General features: G+C 45.3%; 1 pseudogene across 1 annotated transcript; it reads right to left on the bottom strand.

The window, feature by feature from the left end:
- Positions 1 to 3,741: 3,741 nt before the first annotated feature.
- Positions 3,742 to 4,153, bottom strand: LOC308489720 (large ribosomal subunit protein eL28-like; annotated as a pseudogene). Its single transcript has one exon. The product of its transcript is annotated as a large ribosomal subunit protein eL28-like (transcript).
- Positions 4,154 to 23,554: the final 19,401 nt, after the last annotated feature.

Below are 23,554 nucleotides of genomic sequence, written 5' to 3'. Positions count from 1 at the left end.
ACTCTTACACCAGATTCATATGAAGAAACGTTGAACTTGGCACCTGAGCCTGATGCTTTAAGGGAAAGATTTTGGGGAGATCTTAGGGTGGGCATCTTACGGAAGAGCTGTTATGACCAAAGAGGCAAATGTGGCATCTCCAAAGATGGCCACAACAAGAGCTCTTGACTCCAGGGGTCTTCTGCAAAGTCACCTTGCCACTTCACCATCAAGAAGTGGAGTCTAATTCTCCTCTATTTGAATCTGTGGCTGCTTCCACCAATAGGAAGTGATGCTATGTAACTTCCAAAGCTGGGTTGTAGAGGCAAAGCAACTTCTGCCTTGTTTGGAGCCCTGAACTGCCATGTAAGAAGTCTGACGGCTTTGAGTCTACCATCCTGGGAGGAAGTCCAGGACTCATGGAGAGGCCACACGCAGGCTCTTGGTTGTCAACCCCCAAACATGTGAGTTAAGATGCTTCCAGATGAGCCCCCAGCCCTCAAGTCTTCCCACCTGAGGCCCTAGACATCGTAGAGCAATGACAAGCCAACCTCCTTATGCCCTGTCTGAATTCATAACTCACAAAATCCATGAGCATAACAAAATAGCTGTTGTTTTAAGTCACTAAATTTTGGGGCGTTTGTTACACAAGTGTAACCAGAACAGATGGGTTGCTAGATGGATCGATGAATAAATTTGTGATGAAGCAAGTATAGTACATTGTTAGTTGTAGAATCTAGATGGAGCATGCATGGATGTTCTCTGTACTAATCTTTCCATCTTTCTGTATATTTGAAATTTTTTACAATAGATGTTGGTAAAACGAGAAAAGAGGAACTGCCGTGAACAATAGAAAAACACTAACTAGCATTTAGCCTGTATTACAATGTGCTGGGCCCCATGCCAAGCATTTATATTCACTATCTCATTTAACTTCTCAGCAGCCCCATAGTTGGTGTTACTATTTTCTCCGTTTTACAGATGAGGAAACAGAGGCTCAGAGAGGGTAAGTTACCTATCTAAGGTAATGTTGGCAGTTGCACATTCTTTTCCAAGTGCTAAGAAAACTTGACTCATACATGGGGCTCTAAAGGTGGCCACGAATTGTTATGTCTCCTTTTGTTCTCACTTTACTCTGAGGGTAGGGCAGGCTCTTTTTATGAATAAGAACACTGTGAGGTTCAGAGACTTTAAATAAATTTACCAAGGTCACACAGGATTACAGGACAGGACAGATCTCAAACTCCCTCCTGATGCAGTCTCTTATCTGGTCTCCAGACGCGTGTGAGCCGGTGAGCAGAAAGTTGAGCCAGTGGCGGACATTCACTCTTGGCCACCTGTGGGCCTTCGGGAAAAGGGCTGTTTTCATCTAGGTTTCCGTTTTCACAAAGGGCCTGTAAGACCCCTGGGTGTCCCATCCTGTGCTTCATTGTGGACGTGAGGGAGGCCATGGGCAGACTTGGTGGTGTCCACCTTCCCCAGCGGGAAAGGGCTCCTATTCTGCGGAAAGGAGGCCCTGCGAGGAGGCAGGACCCTGCTGGACAGTCAGCAGGGCTGCAGCCTGGGAAGGGGTCGGCTTCCCTAGTGCTCTAACATCCACCCAGGTGGAGCTGGTGCACAAGCCCGTGGACCACATGGCCTGGGCTGAGCCCCCAGACCCACCCGTCTGCAGCCCCTGTCTGAGTTGGCTGGCCCCTGCCCTCCTTATAGGCTCCGGGCCAGGCCTGAGTCTCACCGCGCAGCTCAGCAGGAGCGCTCCTTTTGGAGGCGGCAGCCCACAGCCTGGAGTGACGGGGTGGAGGCCAGCGGGGGGGGGGGGGGGGGGGGGGGTGGCAGGGCCGGGACCCAATCTCACACCAACGGAACTGCAGTTTCAGGTTCTTGTCTCCGCCTGGGGTCGCCTGAGCACTGCAGCTCCTGAAGGCTTTTCGGGGCCGTATGGGGGGTGGGGGAGGAGGCAGCTGCGCCTGGGCTGCTTACTGCTCGAGCCCGAGGCTGGGGTTCTTGATATCAGATCTGCTCTGGTCTGGCCCTCCCTCCCTCTGTCCTTCTGGGTCGCTCTCTCGCTCTCTCCTCCCCCATTGAGGTTCTGCGGAATCAGAGCCGGGGGACCAGAGGTGGAGCCCAAGTGATGCCTCAGGGCGCAACCTGTTGGCAGCCCGGCGTGGGAGGGAGTGACCTCCTGCTGCCCCAGCTGCCGGCCAGCGTTTCCCAAACCCGCGGGGCTGAGCGGGGAGGTGGGGTGGAGGGTGGAGTTGGGGACGGGGCAGAGGACTCCGAAGGCTCCAAGAGAGGCGACAAGTCTGTTTCCGCCCGGCCTCCGCCTGCTCCAACTGAAACGAGTCTTTCCAGTGGGGCTGCTTAGCCGAGTCCGCCCCGCCTGGCCTCCCGGAACCGGCCCGGAGACTTGCACCATCCCGCCCAGGCTGCAGGCGAGCTCTGCGACCAGGCCCAAGGGTGGAGCCACTGGAGAGGCGGGAGAGCGAGGCTCCTGGGTTCCCGCTGGGACTGCGAGCCTCCGGGTCCTTTTCACACCCACCACCCATTCTGATCCGGTGGGTCCCCAGGGCACCTTGACAAGAAGGTTTTGGAAAAGCTTTCTGGGTGATTGTGTGAATCAAGGATCAAGTCCAACTTTATTACTTTGCAGCTAGGGAAACGGAGGCACAAACAGACTGTCCCAAGGCCGCACCATGAGTTAGCAAACCACACTGGTGTGCCTATTGAAAGCTTATGAGAAGTAGCCCGGCAGGTCAGAATCTTCCCAGGGCCTGAGCCCTGGGGGTCTGGGGTAGACGTGAGGAGCCCAGGACCCAGGAAGGCCTGGGCACCCTCTGCCTGGACAGCTCTGCGAGGTGGACGGAGCCTCATTGCCGCGAGGGTCGCCAGCCTCAAGAAATTAATGAGAAAGATGTATTTCTTCCCTCAGCTGTGGAGGAGATTCCATTTAACCCCTGCAGAAAGCAAAACAGAGACCACTGTCTCTCCCAGCCTGGCACCAGCATCATGTTAACAGGAGCCAGGAACTGGGGGAGAAGCCTCAGCCATGGAACAAGTGAGGTCTCTGATTGCCAGGCTCTGGTTTTTCAAAATCTCAGCATGCTAAGGGGCTGGGGGTGCCCTAGAGGGTTTTTGTTTTTTTTTATCTGCTCAACCTTGAGTCAGACTGGCAATCAGTATTTGATCAAGAAACTCAGTCAGTTTCTCAAAATGCAAAATCCATCACCGATTTTACTTTTTTACTTGGCATTTCCTTGGGATATTCTTGGTGCTGGGAATGAAAGATTATAAACTATTGTCTTAAATTCTGTCCTGATTAGCATCCTTCCTCAATTCCGGATTTCCCTGCAGCCAGATCTTTGCAGTTTCAAGATTATGGCTTTTTAAAAGTATAATTTTGATGAATTTTTATCTGTTCCCCAAATTAGAAACTCCCTTAATGATCGGAGAAAACATTTTCAAAGAGAAAGGGTAGACCTTTAGAGTAAAGCCCTGGAACAATGGCTTCTTAAGGAAATCTCAGGGCAGCAGGTCCTCAGCAGACTGATGAGGGAAGAACCAAGCAAGATCAACTTCTCTGCAGCCTTCAGGCCCACTATCTTGCAGTTGTTTCTTGGCTAGAAAATAAAGAATAAATGAAGGTTTGCTTAAAGTTGTTCATCCTCTGGCGGAAGATTCCAACCTGAGAGAAAGCATGGTCTTTTGTGAGGGGAAAGGGATCAGCTGAGCTTTATAGGTTATTGCTTTGGTGGGGGGAGGTGCTCAGGAGCTCTGGGTGGGGCAAGCCCCTTTCCTCTTCAGCATCAGAGGCTCCTGGCTGGGCAGCATGGCGCTGGCTCTGTGGATGGTGGCCATGCGCAGGCCCGGGAGGTTGTTGTTCTTAGGACCATCATGTGCTGGCTGCTGCTGAGGGTGACCCGGACGTTCTTGTTGATGGTGGTTCACACCTAGGAGGTGGCTGGCTTTCGCTGGCCCGATCTCCGCTTTATGACGACCACCACACCTTTGCCAAGATCTGCTGGCTCCACGCCCACTGTCTTGTGGTGAATCAGCCCATTGTAGCAGAAGGAGTTGTGGGACTTCAGATTACTGGGTTTGGTGCTGTCCGTCCGCGTGTTCCTTTTAAGAAGCTGGAGCAGTCGCCTGCAACCATCCATTGCAGATGCGCGGACATGGCGACACTTCTTGTTGCAGCCATGGGAGACGGAAAGAGACAAGCATTGTCTTGTTAAGTGGTTTTACATGGTAGATGAGGGGAAATATCTCTTTATAGAAGTATTTCCAGCGAATAAATGAAGAGTGAGAGATAGAACATCATCATTTTGCATTCCTAATGAATTAATGGATCTAAGCATTACCAGCTACTAACACCACGAAAACTGAACCTGACATGATGCGCCTTCTAATGGAAAAACTCAACACCAATTATGAAGTTGTCTTGACACTCCTCATGCCCCTGCCCCTCCACACAAATCAAACCTGAATCTGGTTGAGCCTCATGTAGATCAATTACCACCTTTCAGGAAATACAAAGTGTAGGAGACCGTGTTAAAAACACTGTGGGGCCATAATCGAAACTATTCAGATCTTATGAAACTACAGGACAAAGGATCCAGTTCTTCAATAATGAATTGCAAAGAAAATCGTCACATGTAGATCCTAAATCAACTAAATGGTAAAAAGAAAAAGGTAGCATTCATAGGAATATTATAAATTTAAACACGGATGGGATAGTTGACATTTTTAAAAGTATTGTTTAGGATTAATACTCTGCTTGAGCTTCTGAAGTTATGGAGCTCACTCTCCAGATTAGAAAATGACAAAGAAGGAAGCCACCAAATAGAAGGATGGAAGGCTTTGCAGAAGAATTGATGTTTGATATGAGTCTTGACAGATGAAAGGGAGTTCCCTAGGTGGTGTCAGCTCATCTTCTATGAGAAAAGATGGTTAGACTAGATCTACAAGAGAACCCATTTAGTCCTAATAGATTCTGTGATTATAACCTGCCTGTAACCATTTTGTCTTCTGTGTTGAAAGACCCCCATGGACTTCCCGTAGTCATCTCTTATTTTGTTAGCTGAAACAATCCAACTTAAGCTTTTGGCCTTGACTTCCAAATTGTGTTTCAAGGCCAAAGATAATCTCATTAACCAGTCTCTAAACGTCTTAGGGAATGGTCTCTTAGGCTTGCAGATTTATTTCCATCCATCTAGTTCCCACGGCACTTCACTTAATAGCCTTAACTATACATTTGCTGGTAGTTATGTCCAGACTTGGTAATAAAGCCCATTTGCTTATCAAAATGTGAGTACCTGCAGTCAATACCCTCAGCCTTCCCAACTGCTCTTGTCTTCTCTCTCTTCCTATAGGACATGCAGTTCAAGATACAGTATGCAGCTCTGACCTTGAGGTTAACTGGTTCATCCTGATACTCTGATTGAAATTTGTGCTATGATGGCCCTTTCACCTATATGACATGAACCATCTGTTAGGGCAAAGCTTAAAACAGCAGTGTTCATTTGAGAAGTCGTTAGCTGTATCATGTCTCTGCTCTGTTATGGAAAACTATGTTTGTTTTTTCTGTTTATTCTTTCATCTCAGATTTTATGGATGTTTGCACTTTAAAAGAACAAACTCTGAAACTTTTGGAGAAGATAAGAATCTTTAAACTTGGTTGCTATGTTTGCTGAGTGAATTTGCCTGGTCTGTAATGCAGAGTCAAATACATTATCTTCTTAGGGACCTGGCAAACATCTTGTAGTGTGACCCGGAGTCTGGCAGAGGGCTGGGAATGCTAGGAGCTCTCCTAAATTCTTGCTGCTATAAACCAAAGGTACACTTCACTATGGGAAAAATATTGGGAAGTTAGCTGTGATATATTGTATGTTTCCAGTGACTGCTGCGAAGCTCCTTATACTAATTTAATTAGAATAATTTGCCTTAATAGAAAACTACAATTTTCTTTTTTTTCCAGTTAACCATATCAATTTGTATTTTGTTTTTACCCACCCAGATAGAATTTATTACTCCAAAGCCAATACCCCAAAACTTTATTTTTGTGCTGACCATCATTATAGCTGAGAAATTACACTAAAGAAATAGCTGAGACCCCTGCTTCTAGCTCTGGAACACTAGCCTGAATCAAACTAAACTTCTTATCTCAAATGACTGGAAGAGTTGAGAAACTCTGTCTGAAAACACCAGAGATCTACCCAGGCAGTGAGAACTTGAGAGGATAAGATCCTGGAGAAAAGGGAAGCATAGAAAGATGAGCCTGACACCTGGACACTTGTCTTAGTCAGCTTGGGCTGCTATAACAAAATACATAGACTGGGTGACTTAAACAGCCAACATTGATTTCTCACATTTATGGAGGTTGAAACTCCAAGATCAAGATGTTGGCATAATTGGATCTTGGTGAGGGCCCTCTTCCTGGCTGACAGATGGCTGCCTTCTCACTGTCCTCACAAGGCAGAGAAAGGAATATCTGGCATCTCTTCCTCTTCTTTTTTTTTCTTTTCTTTTTTTTCTTCTTCCTCTTCTTATAAGAGCACTAAACCCATCGTGGAGTCTCCACCCTCATGACGGCATCTAAACCTAATTACCTCCCAAAGACATTACTTCCTTATACCATTAAATCGGGCTTAGGGCTTTAACATATGAATTTGGAGGGGACATGAACATTTCATCCATAACAGTATTATTATTTTCCTCAAGGCATTTATTTCTAAGAGCAGTGACTTAAAGGCTAAGAAGCTGAGCAAAACTTTGGCAATCTCAGAGAGGTCCTGTCATAGGCTTTTGGTTAGGACCTCTGAAAGACTATACTAGCAGTAAGGGCAAATTACAAAAGGATCAACTGTCACAAAGATAAAACTTTGATTCAAACCAGATTAAGATGATCTATCTCTATACTGTTTTACAAAAGCTAAAAGACAGTCTATGGAGAAAGATAGCATCATCCACAGTATCACATTGGTTCTACAGTTTTTCATATACAACATGTAGCATTTAATCAAAATTTATGAGGCATACAACAAGACAAGACCAAATGACCCAAAACCAAGAAAAGAAATAGATAATAGAAACTGACCCACAGGAAATGTAGTTATTACAGTTATCAGGTATAGACTTCAGAATAACCTCTGATTGATACATTCAGAGATAAAAGACAAAATGGAAAATTCCAACAGAGACTAGAAATGTGTGTATGTGTGTATATATATATATATATATATATATATATATATATATATATATATATGAATCAATGGAAATTTTATAATTGACAAAAATATAATTAAAATTAAGACTATATTAGATGAGTTCAAAGCAGATTAGACACAGATAAAGAAAGGATTGGTTAATTGGAAGATACATCAGAAGAAAATATCTAGACTGAAGCACAAAAAGACAAAAAGATGGAAAATATAGAAAGAGTATGTCATATTTTGGACATAGTGAAAATGTCTGGCATAATTGTAATTGAATTCCCAGAAGAGGACAGGAAGAGATAGAATAGAACAGAAGCAATATCTAAATAGATAAAGGCCAGGAATTTTCCAAAATTAATGAAAGACATAATTCCAAGATTCAAGAAGCCCTGCAGGACCCTAGGCTGTATGAATACAAAGAAAGTCACACCTAAACATCTAATAGTAAAACTACTGAAAACCAAAGAGTAAGAGATAATCTTAAAAGTAGCCAAGTAAAATGACAGGTTACCTTTATTGGAGCTACCACAGAACTTACAGCTAACTTTTCAACAGAAACCATGAAAGCCAGAAGACAATGAAATAACATCTTTACAGCATTGAAAAGCCGATCCAGAATTCTATAACCAATAAAAATATTCACCAATAATGAAGTTCAGTTGAGGATATTTTTAAATAGACAAAAACATGAGAGCATTTGTCACTAGCAAATGTGCACTAAAAGATAAACTAAAAGAAATTCTTTGGCCAGAAGGAAAATTATCACAGATGAAATTCAGAAATGCAGAAAGAAGTGAATGCAGAAACAACAAAGAGTGTAAATAAGTGAGAAAATCTAAATGGATAGTGACAAAAATAATGTCTTATAGGGCTTTAAATACATATAGAAGAGATATTTTACAAAATATATGTAAGAATTAAAATGTATGACAATAGAACAAAAAGTGAGAGCTAATGAATAGAGTTAAGACATGTTAAGGTTCTTCCATTGTTCTAGAACTAGTAAAATTACTAATTTATTTTAGATTTTAATAAGTTAAAGATGCATGTTGTCATCTGTCTTAGTCCACTTGGGCTGCCATAACAAAATCCCATAGACTGAGTGGCTTAAACAACAGAAATTTATTTCCTCACAGCTCTGGAGGTTAGAAGTCTGAGATCAGTGTTCTAGTCAGGTTCTAATGAGGGCTGTCTTCCTGGCTTTCAGATGGTCTTACCATGTCATCGGGTGAGAGAGAGAAAGAGAGAGACAGAGAGAGAGCTCTCTGGTGTCTCTTCTTATAAGGATACTAATCATATTGGATCAGGGCCCTACCTTTGGGAACTCCCCACCCCAACAACCAAAATTCCGCTGTTGAAGCCCTAGCTCCTAATGTGATAGTATTTGGAGATGGGCTGTTTGCGGGGGGTGGGGTTAGGGTTGTAATTAGAATTAGATGAAGTCAAGAGGGTGGGGTCCTCATAATGGAATTAGTGCCCTTACCAGAAGAGACACCAGAGAGCTTGCTCCTTCTGCCATGTGAGGACAGTGAGAAGGTGGCCATGTGCAAGCCAAGAAGAGAGCTCTCACCAGAACCCAATCACGCTGTCACCCAGCCTCCAGAACTTTGAGAAAATAAATTTCTGTTCTTGAAGCCCCTCAGTCTATGGTATTTTGTTATGGGAGCCTCAGCTGACTAAGACACCAACAAACGGACTTCTGTTCTCTTTCTTCCTGTCTAGTCTTGAAGCCACACTGTTGGTCAAGGGGACAGTGCGTGTTGAATAGCTGAGTACCTTGCACCAGGGCTATCTCACAGACCAGTTCAGTTCCTAATGATTTGCATCTGGAAACTGTCAAAGAAATGCTAGGACCCTGAGACCAGAGGATCACCGCCAAGGACGAAGGCCTTCACCCACCTTCCCATGCTCAGTCTTACCATCTGCCAGCGCTGGTGCAAAGTCCCAAAGATAGGGAGGTCAAGAGGTGAGCAGGGGTGGAGGAGGTAACCAGCCTCCAATCTCATCCGGGATATCTGGTCATTTTAATCCATCAGTATAGCAAATGCAGAGCCTGAAATGTGTGCCCCCCCCACCCCTGTCCCCTCATGTTGCTTCACAAATGCTACCCCCAAGCACAAGGGCTCCATCAGTATGGAAGATCTCCAGGACACCTACTTCTCAGCTGCCTAGTATGCCAGGAAGAACACTGGATCAGGAATCAAAAAACTTGGCATCTATAGGTCAGCTCCTCAATTCCTAAGCTGGGGCCTCAGGTCAAGTTACTTAACCTCTAGGCACAGGCCGGGCTCCAAGTAGAGGCTCAGATGCTCCAGCTGGGCCCTGCCTAGGGTACTGGGTCTGTCTCTCAGGTCTGAGTGGGGGTGTTCCAATAGGCTGAAGATTCCTAGTGCTGGACGCGTGACTGATGTTGACCAGCCTGGACCTAGAATTCTCCCTTCACTGAACTCCAGTCCTGGCTTCTGATTGGTGATGCTACCACCCCATGTCCTGGTGCCCTTGAACCACTGCCAACTCTTTATGGCTTCCCAGGCTACACCTCTGCACACACACCCCTCTCCTCAGGACATGAGCAACTGTTCGGGTCTTCCTGGGACCTGCATCCTCCCTCCCCACCCTGGAGGGGTGCTCCTGTGACCACACCTGCCAGTTGGCTTCGGAGGAGGCTGGGGAAGCCTCCAGGGAGGGCAAGCTGGGTGGGACAGAGCTGGTAGGGTGTGGAATGCTCTGTTGTGGCCTAGAAACAAGGTTTTACAAAATTGCCCTACAATGCATGCTCTCCCAGTCCACGAAGCTTTGGGATGGGATGATGAATTCACACACAGCTTAGTAATGAAAACCAGCACTTCTGGTTTTCACTACTCAGCTTTGACAAAGTGACACCAAAACAGTTGGATCAAGCTGACTCATGTCAGGAGGTCAGAACCTCCTGGGACAAAAACAAAGACTTCATGTGTGTTCTAGTATTTAACCTTCACAACCATCTTGTGGGCACAGAGTGCTGTCCCTGAAAACCAAGGCTCAGACAGGTTAGGTAACTGGGCCGTGGTCACACAGCACATCCATGACAGTGTAGGATTCAAAACCAGAGCTGCTGAGGTCAAGACCCAGGGGGTGCTCAGGCTGTCCTGTGCTCTTCCTATTGCTCCCCACTGTGCAGACTCGGGGTAGGGGTGGGGATCTGACGTGTGCAAAGATATTTAGTTACTTTTTCTTTGAAAAAACACATCACTCTACAACTCTTTAAGTACGACTGTTTCACAACTTTGTAGACTTTGACAAATGCAGAAAGCACAGGACAAAGGGCCGTAGTGGGAGCGCCCTGGCAGGTTAACAAACCAGCAAATTGGGAGGTTTTAACAAACCACCCTGCCTCGAACCCTGGAGCTGCCCCGACCCCCATCCCAGATGTCGAGACCCTGAATGGATGCCCACTAGAGCGGTGCCACACACACATGACTGGGTAGCTGGTATGTACACCTTGGACTTCGCCAAAGTGACCATGCATCCCAAGGGATACCTTTGCTTGAAACAGTAACTTCTGAGACCCAGTGCTCTGTCCTGAAGGGGTGGTACCCAGCTTCAAAGGATCCAGAAGAGGCTCTCCTGGTTGGTACCCCTCCTAGGATAGAGCAGAAATTTCCACTCTGCAGCCTCTGACTCACCCTTCCTTCTTCGACCACCCAAATGCCCTTTTTTTATGCGCCCTCCCTCCCCCGCTTTTTTTTAGAAAGGGCCCCAAATCCCAGGCCCTCTGACTTCTGGCAGCCACATCTAACCAGCCACCACTCCCAGCTTCCCAGTTTGTCCTGCATCAGGTGTGGGGCCAGCTTCTCTGGCAGCAGCCGGCCTGATGAGACAGAGGCCTGGGGATGGTGGCTGGGCCTGATTGAAGTCCCCTGTTCCCTTGTACAAAGGCAGCATAATTAATCAGGCAGTAATGAATTCAGGTGCCACCAGCTTGTCACCTCGAGAAAGAGGCTATCTGAGAGGGCTGGAATTCAAAAAACGGAATCAGGTCACCATTAGGATTTTTCAGTATTAAATGTTAATATTAAGTGGAAGATTTATTGGAATTTGAGTAAAATTTGGTCTGTTAACCTTCAAGAACCCTGCCTCTCTTTCTCAGTGGGCTCTCAGAGCAGGGGCACCCAGAGTGGGTGGGACCCTGGTTGTCTCTGACCCTCACCAAGGCTTTCTCGGCTCAAGATAGCTCTCCCCAAGTGTACCTGTTGCTCAGCATCCTTTGAGATGGGACCATAGGAGGGGGAAGGCAAGGCTCCCCAGGGCTCTGCTTCCAGTGGCTAAGGCCATGGACTGGTGATGTGAATGCCGTAGAGAGGGCATGGGTGTTGGGTGGGGGTGCCAGGTGCTGTGCCTAGGTCCTAAACACACTGGCTACACTCAGCTCAGCTTCCAGGAGCAGCCAGCCCAGGAGTGCAGCCAGGACCATCAGCAAAGCTTGGACACTGCAGGCAGGCTGACCTGAGTTCGAATCCCAGTCTTGCTAGGGCCCTGCTGGGAGGTTTGAAGCAAGTCGCGGAACTTGCTATTGGCAACTGTAAATAGTGGTGGTAAACAAAGGTGTGACGTGGGCCACTTTGCTGAAGAGTTGCACACAGTAGGCACTCAGCTGGGAAAGGCTCTGGCAAGTGAAGCCCATAGAACCCTGTACCCTGGGCCGAGTCCATGGCTGGGACCAGTGCATTAGTGCTGCACAGCTGTGGGGAGGAAGTCCCAGCTGGTTGTGAAAAGACCCCTGAGGCAGTGCTGTGGGGCCTGAGGTGCAGTGTGTCCCAGGGTCCCCAGACTTCAAGGGGCTCCTGTCAATGGTACTAGCTCATGTCACTGCCAGCTTTAGGATCAGCGATCCCCAAAGGCCATGGGAATATTCAGAAGGCTTCACAGAAGGGACAATATTTGATCCCTTCTAAAGAAATATGTTGGAGCCCAAAGCTGCTGTGTCTACCTACAAAGGGAATAGGTGGCTTGAGATCCCACGTGTCCAGAGCTCCTGCTCTGTGCTCAAGCAGGGAAGCAAATGATGATTTCAAAAGAAACTATTCATTTTTTTTTAATGGGCTAAGAATATAAACAGGCAATTCACAAAAGAGGCATGGGAAATGGATTGTAAATTTATTACCAAAAAAAAGGTGCCAATCCTGTCCAATCTTAAGAGAAACGCAAATTAAATGAAATAATATTTGTCACCCATCAAATGGGCAAAAATTTACAAGTCTGATCGTAGCAGGTATTAACGAGGCCACCAGGGCACTGCTCTCAGATGCGGCTGGACCACGTGTTGGTGCATATGCTTTGGAGGGTCTGGCGGTGTCGTTTAGAACCAGAAATGTGCAAGACCTGCTACCCAGCAAGTTCCCTTCTGCCTTACCTACCCTCAAGAAACATCTGTGTGCCCAGAGAATCATCTCAGCAGCCTCTGTAGTAGCAGAAACCTAATAGATTGAGGCACCTTCACAGCATGGAGTTTTAAACAGCAATTTTTAACAACTGATTTGGACATATGGGCATGCAAATAGATCTCTAAGATGTATTGTTAAGTAAAAAAAAAAAAGTCAATGGAACAATATATGTATAGTTTACATTTAAAATATCAACAAAACTCATCAATAACAATGAATACTACCTAGTTTTGATGGAGTCCCATGTATGTTGCAAAAGCATAGAAAAAAGTCAGATAAAGTACATACAGATTCAGTGGTTACCTTTTGTAAGGTTGAGGAGTAGCCATGGATTGGGTTCTAGAGTCCAGGGGGACTTGAGACTTCTCTGTAATGCTAAAGGTTTGGGGGAAGAAATGGTTCATGTACCCCATTATAGAGGTTAATTTATAAAAGAGGTTTGGCAGCGGAAGCAGACAGTACATCTAGGGGCTCTTGGCATAATACAAAGTGAAAAGCTGAGAGAACGGCTAAACAGGAATGGAGGTGAGCATACTATGAGCAAACACCCCCTGGGGCTTGCTGAGGGGTGAAAAGGGAGGAAGAGAGTGACAAAGCTAGGGAGCTCACAGATAGAAGGTACACCAGGAAGGGAAGGTGAAGAGCCAGGGCTGGTCACTGCCTTGGCCTGGCTGACTTCTCGGCAGGCTGGGAACATGACACACAGAGACGCTTTTCCTAATGCTTCAATTTCCAGCTGTGACAACCAAGGTTCTTCCCCACATCCCTTCTTTCCTCTTTTTAAGCTGGAGATCTGTTTATCCTGCTGCTCAGACAGGAAGTCTTGATTATTTTTGCAAAAGGACTCAGAATTAAAAATCAGTGCTTCTGTCGCCAACTTCTCTGAAGACATTATGTAGAGGAAGTAGACTCTGGTTCTGGGTACACCTTTGTGTCCAGGGCCGCCCAGCAGAGTAGGAGCCCTGCCCCTTCCCATGGGGTAGCTGGGGAACCTGCCTCTGCTGGGTCACATTTAGGGGCCCTCAGCTGCAGGTCCTCAGGCTTATGGGGGGGTGGGATGGTGGTGATGGTGGTGGAGTGCCATGATTGCAGCCGCCTGGCCAATCTTCAGCCCTGGACTCAGCATCCCTGCACAGAGCTAGGCCAGTCAAATATGCAAGAAAGAGTAAAACCACACTTACCTCCGAGCTCCATGGTATGTGGTCTTTGGAGTCCAACCTGATTTCATATCCCAGCTGAGCTGCATGGCCAGTGCAACCGCAGGTTTGCCATCAGGGTTGCCGGGAACTAAGCAAATTAAAACATGCAGAGCCCTCAGCTCCATGAATGGAAGCCAGCAAGTGATGGTGGTGGTTGATAATAATGAAGCTAATAATACCCGTACATCTCCTCCTGTCTTTTCAAGACCTTTATCAGAACAGCAAACCTTTATGTACTATGAATGTGGTTTCTGACGGTATGTAGAATAATTTGGTCTAGTGTAATGTATAAGAAAAGCTCTATTGTAATTCAGTGACTCTCTTCCCATGTTGGGTTTCTCAAAGTCGGAGTTTTCTTGTTTCAGAAGTCTTTATGAAGATACGAAGTTTAAGAAGAGAGATTCCAGTGAGCCTGGATTGAGAAGGGCCAGTAAAGGAATTGCTTCCGGCCCTCTGAGAGAGAGGTGTTGGGAGAAATGGTATCTTCTCTGCCATGTTGATTGGTCTAGTCGGGAGCTTGCCTGGATGGCGGGGCATCCATTCCCCACGGAAAGGCCAGGACCATGAAGACGTGAGTGAGGCACTTGCCTGGGGGCAAAATTTAAGGAGGCACCAAAAAACTTAGTAATCAAGATAAATATTTGAATGCAATTTTTTAAAAATAAGAATCAATGCAAAAAAAAAATCTGTGATGAACAAAACATCATAACTTTATACCCTCGCTTGCAGGCCCATCTTACTGACCTGCTCAGCAGCTCTCAGGCTCCTGACATCCCCCTTCCTGGGCTTTCTTGGGCAGGCCTACGGCAGCCCAGGTCTAGCGGAAGGGAGCTAGGAGGTGAGCTCTGTGCATTTGCCTTCCATCAGCATGGGGAGGAGCTAAGAAACCTTTCTTGGCAACTCTCTTTTAGTATATGTGCTGCCGAAGCGAGCACTTGGCAACTCTCTTTTGAGTATGTATATGATTAAAAAAAAAATTTCAGTGGTGACCTGTTGAGAAATGTAAACAAAACAAAATATGAAAACCAGGGATAGGAACATGAGAGTTTACAGTAGAAAAGCAGATTTGAAAACTGTTTTGAGAATGCCTTTCACTTTCTCTTGTCTGATCTTTCAGAAAATACTCAAGGGTTTGCACAACCAAAAACAATGTTTCAGTTTTAAGTGCCTTCCCTTTCCCCCAACAATACTGCTGTCATAAATACAGGTTGAAGTATATATCCCATCTGCCCCTCTAGGATCTGAGCGTTCTGTCTACTTGGCTTGAAAGCTCAGCGGATTTGGTCTCGGGCACGCACTCATCTCAATCCCTCCATCCCTGGCCGTTGGGGCTGGATAGCCAGTCAGAGAGGACACTTTCACCCAGGAAAGGCAGGAAAATGACTAGAAGATGTTGGTTCAATGAGACAATCCATTAGTTGGTTGAACACCCTCCCGTAAGAAAAAAAAAAAGCAAAACACAAAACTATTTCTGAAATTTGGAAGTTATGTGACTAATAAACGAATACTTTATTTGTTGCAATAAAATATATTTAAATCAAACTAAATGAATGATAATGTAACCATATATACATTTATTCAGCCACTCTTCTACATATTTTTAAAAAATTAATCTGAGACTATTTAGGCATAAGGTAAGCTGTTTGCGGCCAATTGTTTGTGGTGTGTGTCTAAACACACTGCTGAGGGGCTCCAGTTTGATAAGTGAGGACAGTGGAGGGCTGGGTCCAGGAGAGGTGGAGGAAACCTGGGGAGGAGTAGGACCCCACTTCCAAAAGAAACGGTAGTGGAGGCCGGAGGGTGGGTTTTGTTTCAAGTTTTCAGACAAACACTGCTTTTGAGAAATGGCTTCTGTAATTTCTTCTACTAATGATATTCTTTAAATTATTACTAAAAATGCCACATAAGTGACTGAGAAGGTAGAATCCTTTTTGTCCTTCCCTTTATGTATGGACTTCACTTTAGAATCACTATTTTCAGTACCTCGGTTTTTGTTGTTTTGCCAGAAAGTAACTTTTCTGTTCAACAGTATATTAATGCAGAATAGAAATAAAGATGCCTGAAAAAATTCTTTCAAGCACAAAAGGAGATGGTTTTCAACAGATAATTTTACATATTTACATATTTTACCTTAAGCATTTTGTAGTCTCTGCCTACTGGTTGAATGGATCAGATTTTTACACTTTTTCAAAATGAGCCAGTTTGGCTTCTAAGCCACTGCAAAGGACGGAAATGAATTCTAACTTTTTTCACTTCATTTTCGCATCTTCACATTTCCTTATTTCACATGGTTTAAAATAAAATGCCTGCAGCATTATTTTTCCTTTCTCAAGAGCAAAGTGAATGTGACTTTTCGAAGGGGTCACAGGATGCCCCGGGGGCCTGTGGGTGTTGTTGGACCGCTGCCTGCTTTCAGCTTGACTGAAGGGCTTGTCAGAGTTTTCATCTCCTAAGAAACGAGCCCCCAGTGCTGGCCAGAAGCAGGAGAAGGCAGCAGTATGAGTCCCACGCTGGTTCTTTCCCACTGACATCAAATCCTGAGGTTTTAAAATTAATCCCACACAAAGACAGCCCTTCATTGTGGTGCCTGTTTGAAATTAGACTAGCAATAATGACCTTTCTAAGATGTCTTGTTGTTAAGATAGCCCCCTGTTGGAACTGAGAGGCTGCCAGAGGGGGTGGGGGTAGGGAGCCCAGAGTGGGTGAGACACCCCAGCAGCTCCGTCAAGGTGACCGCCTGGCCTAGCCCCAGGGTGCTGCTGGGCAGCAGGAAGTGGCCGTTAGCCCAGATGGCCAGGCTGCCTCGGGCCTCTGTGACCTGGAGCCACTGTGGCTTCCCAGGTCTGAGCTGCTGACTCTCCCCAGCTAAGAAACAGGCTTCACCTCCAGTGAAACAGATTCCTTGAGCTCTAAGCAGTACTTTTGTTAAAGGGAACTGGAGATGGGAAACGGACTAAAACTGAACATTAGCAAAGAAAGCAGTCATCCCTCCGAGGATGAGAAGCCCCCAAGGGGCAGAGAATGAGAGCCAGGTGGTCCCCCACAGAACCCCAGTGAACCTCCGTGAATCTTGCTCATTCTGCACAGTGAGTTCTCTTCCCCACAGCACAGTGGCTTCCACAGCAAACTGCTTTGCCCAGAACGTGGTGGTGTTGGGGGCAGCATAGCAGGCCAGCCTTGGCTCCAACAGTGGAGTCTGCCTTCTGTCTCTGTGGCAGCACAGCTGCCCGTCCGCTGGACCCTGGACACTCATCCATGGCTTCTGCGGCACCTATGGGCTTTTCACACAGCAACTAAGAAAACATTTCTCAGGGAGAATGACCATTAATAGCCACGTCCCTGTGCATTAATAGCAACTAAGGACTACTTAGAGTTTATGTGGTTTGAATGTGACCTTCTTACCAGGCTACAGCAGAATAACAATGTAGTTATTTTCGATAACTGCAATGCTTCTAAATAATTAGATATTGTAATCATTTCCATCAGTGGCTCCATTCGAAGCCCCGTTTCAGTTAAAATGGTCATTGTGCCACCGTGGCCTGCATGCAGGGCTCGGTCTTTAGAAACAGAAAGTGGATGTCAAGCATCTATTATTTGTGCTGCAAACCACAAGCTGCTGCTGTATATTCCTGGTTTTCTTGTGTGGAGAAGGATTCTGTGGTGTTGGATTTGGAGTTCCAAGCGTAGTGTCCTCTGGATAGGTGCTAGCTTCCTCAAGTTGCTTCTTTTAACCGTGGGCTGTGGTTTTGAAGAGAAGAGGCACATGAAGGCAGTCTGAGTATTTTGTAAACAACCAAAGCTGATTTATCAAAAGAGCATTTATTTATTTAATTTTTTTTAAAAGCGTAGTGGTCTCTGACAAACTCCTTTCTTTATGCTGGGTACTGGAGAATGTGCTGGGTCTGGTCTTGCATTCGGAAAGTTAGAATGACGCCTCCTTCTCTGTTTTAATATATTTCACCTCTCTGAGGCAGACAGATCAGAAGCTCACAAGGAAAACTGATGCCCTTTCCCGCAGCGAAATTAACCAGAATCACGTGGAAAACAATCCAAGCCTTGTAGGAAAGGGGAGCCATTAAAATGTGCCCTGAGCAATGGGCTGCACCCAATCCTGAGCCCGGCTCACTCGGTGGCAGCAGACAGGGGCTGCTCCCCGGCTCGGAGGGAGCCTTGTTGTAGTGCCACAATTAAAATCAGCTCCTCTGCCAAAAAATAAAAGGGAGGAGGGAAAAAGGAGAACATCAAAGACAGATTGAAATGTGTAGTTAGTAATAAGAGTGGTCTCCTCTTGAACCAAAGCCTGCAGCAATGCACGGCCCCTTTGTTAATGAGAAATTTTGACCTCTGGTTTGTAAGTTAAAGTTGTAATCCCAGCTAATGAAGTAAATCACTTCCAACTTGAGTCTGTTGTTTCCCGTCTGCTCTGCACACTGGGTCTGAGAGTGAGGGTCCAGGTCCACACACATGAATCAAGGGGAAATATAATTATTTGGTGACTGCCTGTTTCTTGCATGTTGGGGATGAGCTTGTGGTAATGATGCAGGCATGTATTGTGGATTGATGCATTATTTTATCATATCCCATGTGTTGATAACAGAGAGAGACCATTAGACGCTGGGTTAAATGGCAGGATTGAATGACACTGTGCAGGGAGGTAAGCCGGGGACCCTACACATTGCATTTCTTCATTTGTCTAACAAATAGAAGCAGGCCTTACTCAGCTCCATGCCAACGAGCTAGCACCAGCTCAGTGCTTTGCATGTGGTAGAAGGTGATGCATATTTGCTGAAGAAATACTGCTGACTGAAGGAAGGACTATTTGGGTGCTTTGGGGCTTGGAGGGAAGAAAGTGTGACTAAGGAAACTGAGTCCAAGAAAGGCAGAGCTGAAGGGTCGAGCTGGCTTCTGGAAGCACTGAGAATTGATGGGGAGAAGAAAAGTCATTGTGTGAAACTGGGGAGAAGAAAAGCCATTGTGTGAAACTGGATCACCATAAGAAGGGGCTTTCTTCTTATAGTGACAGATTAGAGCTGAGAGAAAAGAGCGAAAAAATTACCCTATTTTAATTGTGTGAGGGCCAAAAGTAGGTACTGTGTTTCCCTGAAAAATAAGACCTAACTGGAAAATAAACCCTAGCATGATTTTTCAGGATGACGTCCCCTGAATATAAACCCTAATGTGTCTTTTGGAGCAAAAATTAATATAAGACCCAGTCTTATTTTGGGGGAAACACGGTATTAGGCTATTGTTTCTTCTGAAAGGGATTTCATTGAGATGGCTGTTGACATTCTGTTTAACACTTGAAGAAGGCCCCTATTTTTATTTGATTCCATGACAGATCACATTCTATTTCTCTAAGCTAGTCTAAATTCTCTCAAGATTTTCCAGATTATTTTGTAAATTAGCTTCTGATCAGGCAATACTATTATTAATTTTCTGCCAGGAGACCACTCAGCCACACAGTATGGTGCCATCCTTGGGACAGTTACCTAGGGGGCATGGGCTGTTTGGAGGTGAATCTTATCCCTCCCCACAGTGGAGGATATCTTTTCTGGAGCTCAGGCCACCACCCTCCAACCTAGGCTGACTTTACCAGTAGTGGGGAAGCGGCAGCCCCTCAAACCTGCTGGGACCACAAAGAACCAGTGGGAGTCCCCAAAGGGCAGGGACAGGTGTTGCCCATCCTCTCTGCATTCAGGATCTTCGTTACATAACCCCGCAATGGAAAGTCGCACTTGTTCAGAAACTGTGGGGAAACTGTCTATTTCTTCCCCTGTCCCTCATGTTGGACATCCTGTCCCTCTCACATCTCTTGGTAGGTATCAGCCTGAAAGGTTTCAGAAACTTCTTCAAGCTCTCTGGGCATAAGAGGGGAGTTTAGGAAGGGGGAAGGGTTGTTTTTAAATCACTGGCTCCTGTTATTTCTGTTGAAAGGCACTCAGACATAGTGTCCTTGTGACTTTCTGGTTTTTCATTAGACAAAGCAAAGCATTTGGGGCATTTGTCCTGTTTCTATGACCTGCAGAGAGCTCTGGGGTGACTCTCCAGGCAGTAAAAGTCACTGACTGGTGTCTGAAATCTGAGGACGTCTGGGGCCCCAAGGCTGGGCATTTAGGTTTACTACAAACAACAGAATATTATACATAAAGTGATTTGAATAATCCAATTTTTCCTCTAAATATGAGCATGTATGAAATGTTAATTTTGTCAACAAGTGGAGAAAATGCCACAGTGAATCTGTTCTCAGTTAGTATACCTGGTATGGAGAGAAGCCTGTCGAGTGGGGCTGTGAACACAATCATGGTTTATTAGCGGCACAGCCTTTTTCCTTTGTTTCTATTCATTTAATTCAAAGTGAAACAACTCAGCATGCACAACTAAAATTAGCTAGAAAAAAAGGTGTAAGTGAATAAACAGGCAGATCCATTAGAGTCGATGGGTTATCGGATCCCTTGCCACTCCTCAGACAGCGGCCTATTAAAAGTGGTAATGTCCGCTGATGGCAATGCCCCTGGCAAAGTAAGAAGGCCGAAGCAGGCCTATTTCACATGCATCAGACACAAGAATTAAATAGACCAATGTTCCCTAAAAGACTGAAGTACATCTCTTTCTGACGTTCATCTCAGGCAAAAATTCATTGATCTCAGTATGTCCCTTGGCAATTATAAAATATTAAATCCAAGTCACACTTTTCTAGTTGGCTTAATTTTTTCTCTTTTCACAGCTTTCTATTTGATCAATTTTAACAAGTTAGGAAGAGCATCTAATAATAAAAAGTGCAGAGTATAAAAGTTTGTTCTTTTGACATTCTTTCCTTTTTATTTTGTTTTGGGTTTGCATTAACTTTGTGTTATGTAAAATGACTTGAATGCTTTTTTAACAAACAGAAAGAACATGAGTGAGCCAGAAGGTTCTTTATTGGGAATGTTATTCATTAGTAGGCATCCAATGATAAGAACAGCCTGATTTAAAGATGTTTTTTTAGCACATGCCCAAAAAGCCTTCTTATTGTTTTATAGTCATTAATGCTCCCATATTCCAAAATTATCATGTGGTTTGAGCTGGGAGTATCTAGTAGGGCTAGAAGTTTGAGTATGTTCCACTGAGACTTACAAAAGATGCATATTCCTTTCCCCATTTTTATGCATATGTAATTTTTTAGCGTTTGATGTTTGTTAATTCAGAATATAACATAAATGCTAGCAAAGACACACATGATAAAAATGCAGAATTTGGGGAGCCCATTTTCATTAGAATATCAATATGGGAATTCGTTGAGGGCAAACGTTGCAGAAGAGTAACTTTGCTCTCCAAGTCTCATTGCCACAAACTATGAAAGCATTCCCCCAAATTTATAAATTTATTTTTATCATATATAGAATCATTTTATGTGAAATAAATTTTTTCGAAAGAAAATCTGTAATAATTTTCTCCCTACCTTTAGGTTTTCTTAGGGGAAAAGTTATTCATTAATTGTCTATCATATACCAATTCTTTTATTAAATACTTTATATTATGTCATTTGATTCTTACCGCAAACCCATGAGGTCATGCTATTGTCTCCACTTTTCAGGTAAGGAGTAGAAGGGGCCCATGACCATCCAGCAACTTCCCTCTCTGGCCAGTCAGTCCACTCTTTTCGGGGTTTTGTACAGCAGGATCAGAAAGAAAAGGAGAAAGACAGAGGTTCAGGGTGTGGGGGAGTGGCCTGAGGGACAGAGTTGAGGAGAGTGTAAAAGATGGGGTAACTGCAGTATACTGGGAGAAGCAGGAGAGCAGGGATAGATTTCACAAGCAGTGTTCTGATCTATGTATCTTCTTCAGACTGTTTGAGAGATGTCAGGCTTGACCTTGGCTTACTTTGAAATTATATTTAGGTTGGTGGATTGTCTGCTACTGCCCTGAGACTGGACCACATAGGTGATGGCTTTAGAAGCACAGTGGTTGTTTTGAATGGCCAATTACACACCAATGTCTCAAAGAGAATTCGAAATAGAATTGGAGCATGGGTACAAGACGGCTCGTCGCCTGGTGGCTTGTGGGCTCCTCATAGGCCTTGCCGGGGTCTCTAAAGGGGCCTCAGATGCAGTCTCTTGGTGGCTGCCATTGTCATTGTCCCCCTTTTCCCATTTTTCCTTTATGTTCATACCTCTTCTCCTTTCTTACCATGCAAAGATCATGAATTGCATTTTCCTCTCTGAGAGGGCAAGGACTTGACTACTTGAGGAGATGATTGGTGCCCTAGGAGCCCAAACTATGCTGTGAGCATCTCTCATAGTTGTCCAAGCAAGGCAGAGCCTGCTTGTGGGACCCTGAGCCCAGGGTCAGGAGGGTGTACAGCCATGCTGGGCTCACCCACCTCTGGGTCTCCTATAGTGGTGTCCCCTCTCTGAGCCACCAGCCCTTTTTTAAGGTCTGTTACTTCTCTGGGACCTCTTTTATCTCTCAGCACTGAGAAGGTGTCTCGATAAAGAATAGATGTTTGGGAAAAATCTGTTGAACAGAAGGATGGATGGATGGATGGACTGGAGGATGATTGAGAGTATCTCATAAACTCATGTCAGAACTGAAGACGCTGCCCCTCCAAAGAACATTGGTGTTTTTGAAAGACCTAAGAAGGATCTTTACACACAAAGAATTGTGACCCAAAATTGGGTTTTCTCAAGGCATGCGTCTCTACCATCTGGAATGAGACTCACCTGAGCAGCCTGTTCATGGAGGCCCCTGAGCCTCACTGTAGACCTGCTCAATCAGAAATGTATCTTTGTAGTAGGCACTCCCATGTTTGAGAACCTAAAGGATTTCAGGAGTTAGGATGCTGATCTCCTGGAGATAGAGTAGAAACTCTTACCTGATCTCAGAGCTGAAACCTGTTTTCTGCACCACCTCCTGTCAGTGGGGCAAAGGCAGCCCTAGGATACTGTCCAGCCACCTGGACATGAGGTGCCTTCCCTCCCAGCCAACAGTCAGAGGCTATGCTCTTACAGCCCTCACTCATCTCTCTCAGCAGCAAACCCACATTAAGTTCCTTAGGTCCCAGGAACCTAATGTGATGAGAGGCCCCCAGTTCCTCTGGGACTAGGGATCATGCCTCAGGGTTACCTGCAAACTTGTCCAAGTCCCCCAAAGGAGGAAGCAGATGGAGGCTCAGTTATATCATCTGTAAAATGGGGATTAAAATAACTCTTTCCTTGCCTCTCACTCAGAGGGCCACTTGGTTGCCCCAGACATCTCATGAATGTGAGAGCCCTTTCAAGTTTTAAAATATGCAAAGGCTCTGTACACGTGCACATTTTAACCTTGAATCCTGAAGTATATCTGGAGTGATTTTCTTCCTCCATTGGTGGAGCTAGGGCAAGCCTCTCCTCCTCCCCAGATCTGAACCCCTGTGTGCTTTAAAGGGGAAAAGTGCCTCTTGGAGATCAGTGTACAGTGAAATTTGGCACAGATTCTGAGAGTTGCAATATCTCCCCACATTCCCATTCTCCAGTTTAAATGTTTGAGTCTCTTGTTATATTAGGAATTTGTTCTGGTTTGTGGTCACTGTACCCAAGTACCTGTAAAATACAGAAGTAGCTGGTGTCTACGAATTGGCTGTTTTGGGTGTGCGTGTGTGTGTGTGTGTGTGTGTGTGTGTGTGCGCATGTGTATAATGTATATTCGAGGTAGGCAAAACAGTTTATATAGTCTCAACCTGTGTTAACATGATGTTCTTTCCAGAACATAACCTGTTTCTGAA

Source organism: Rhinolophus hipposideros (assembly GCF_964194185.1).
Source record: "Rhinolophus hipposideros genome assembly, chromosome: 21".
Taxonomy (NCBI): Eukaryota; Metazoa; Chordata; class Mammalia; order Chiroptera; family Rhinolophidae; genus Rhinolophus; species Rhinolophus hipposideros.
Note: the sequence above shows the minus strand (reverse complement) of the source record. Positions and strands in the feature narration are given on the sequence as shown.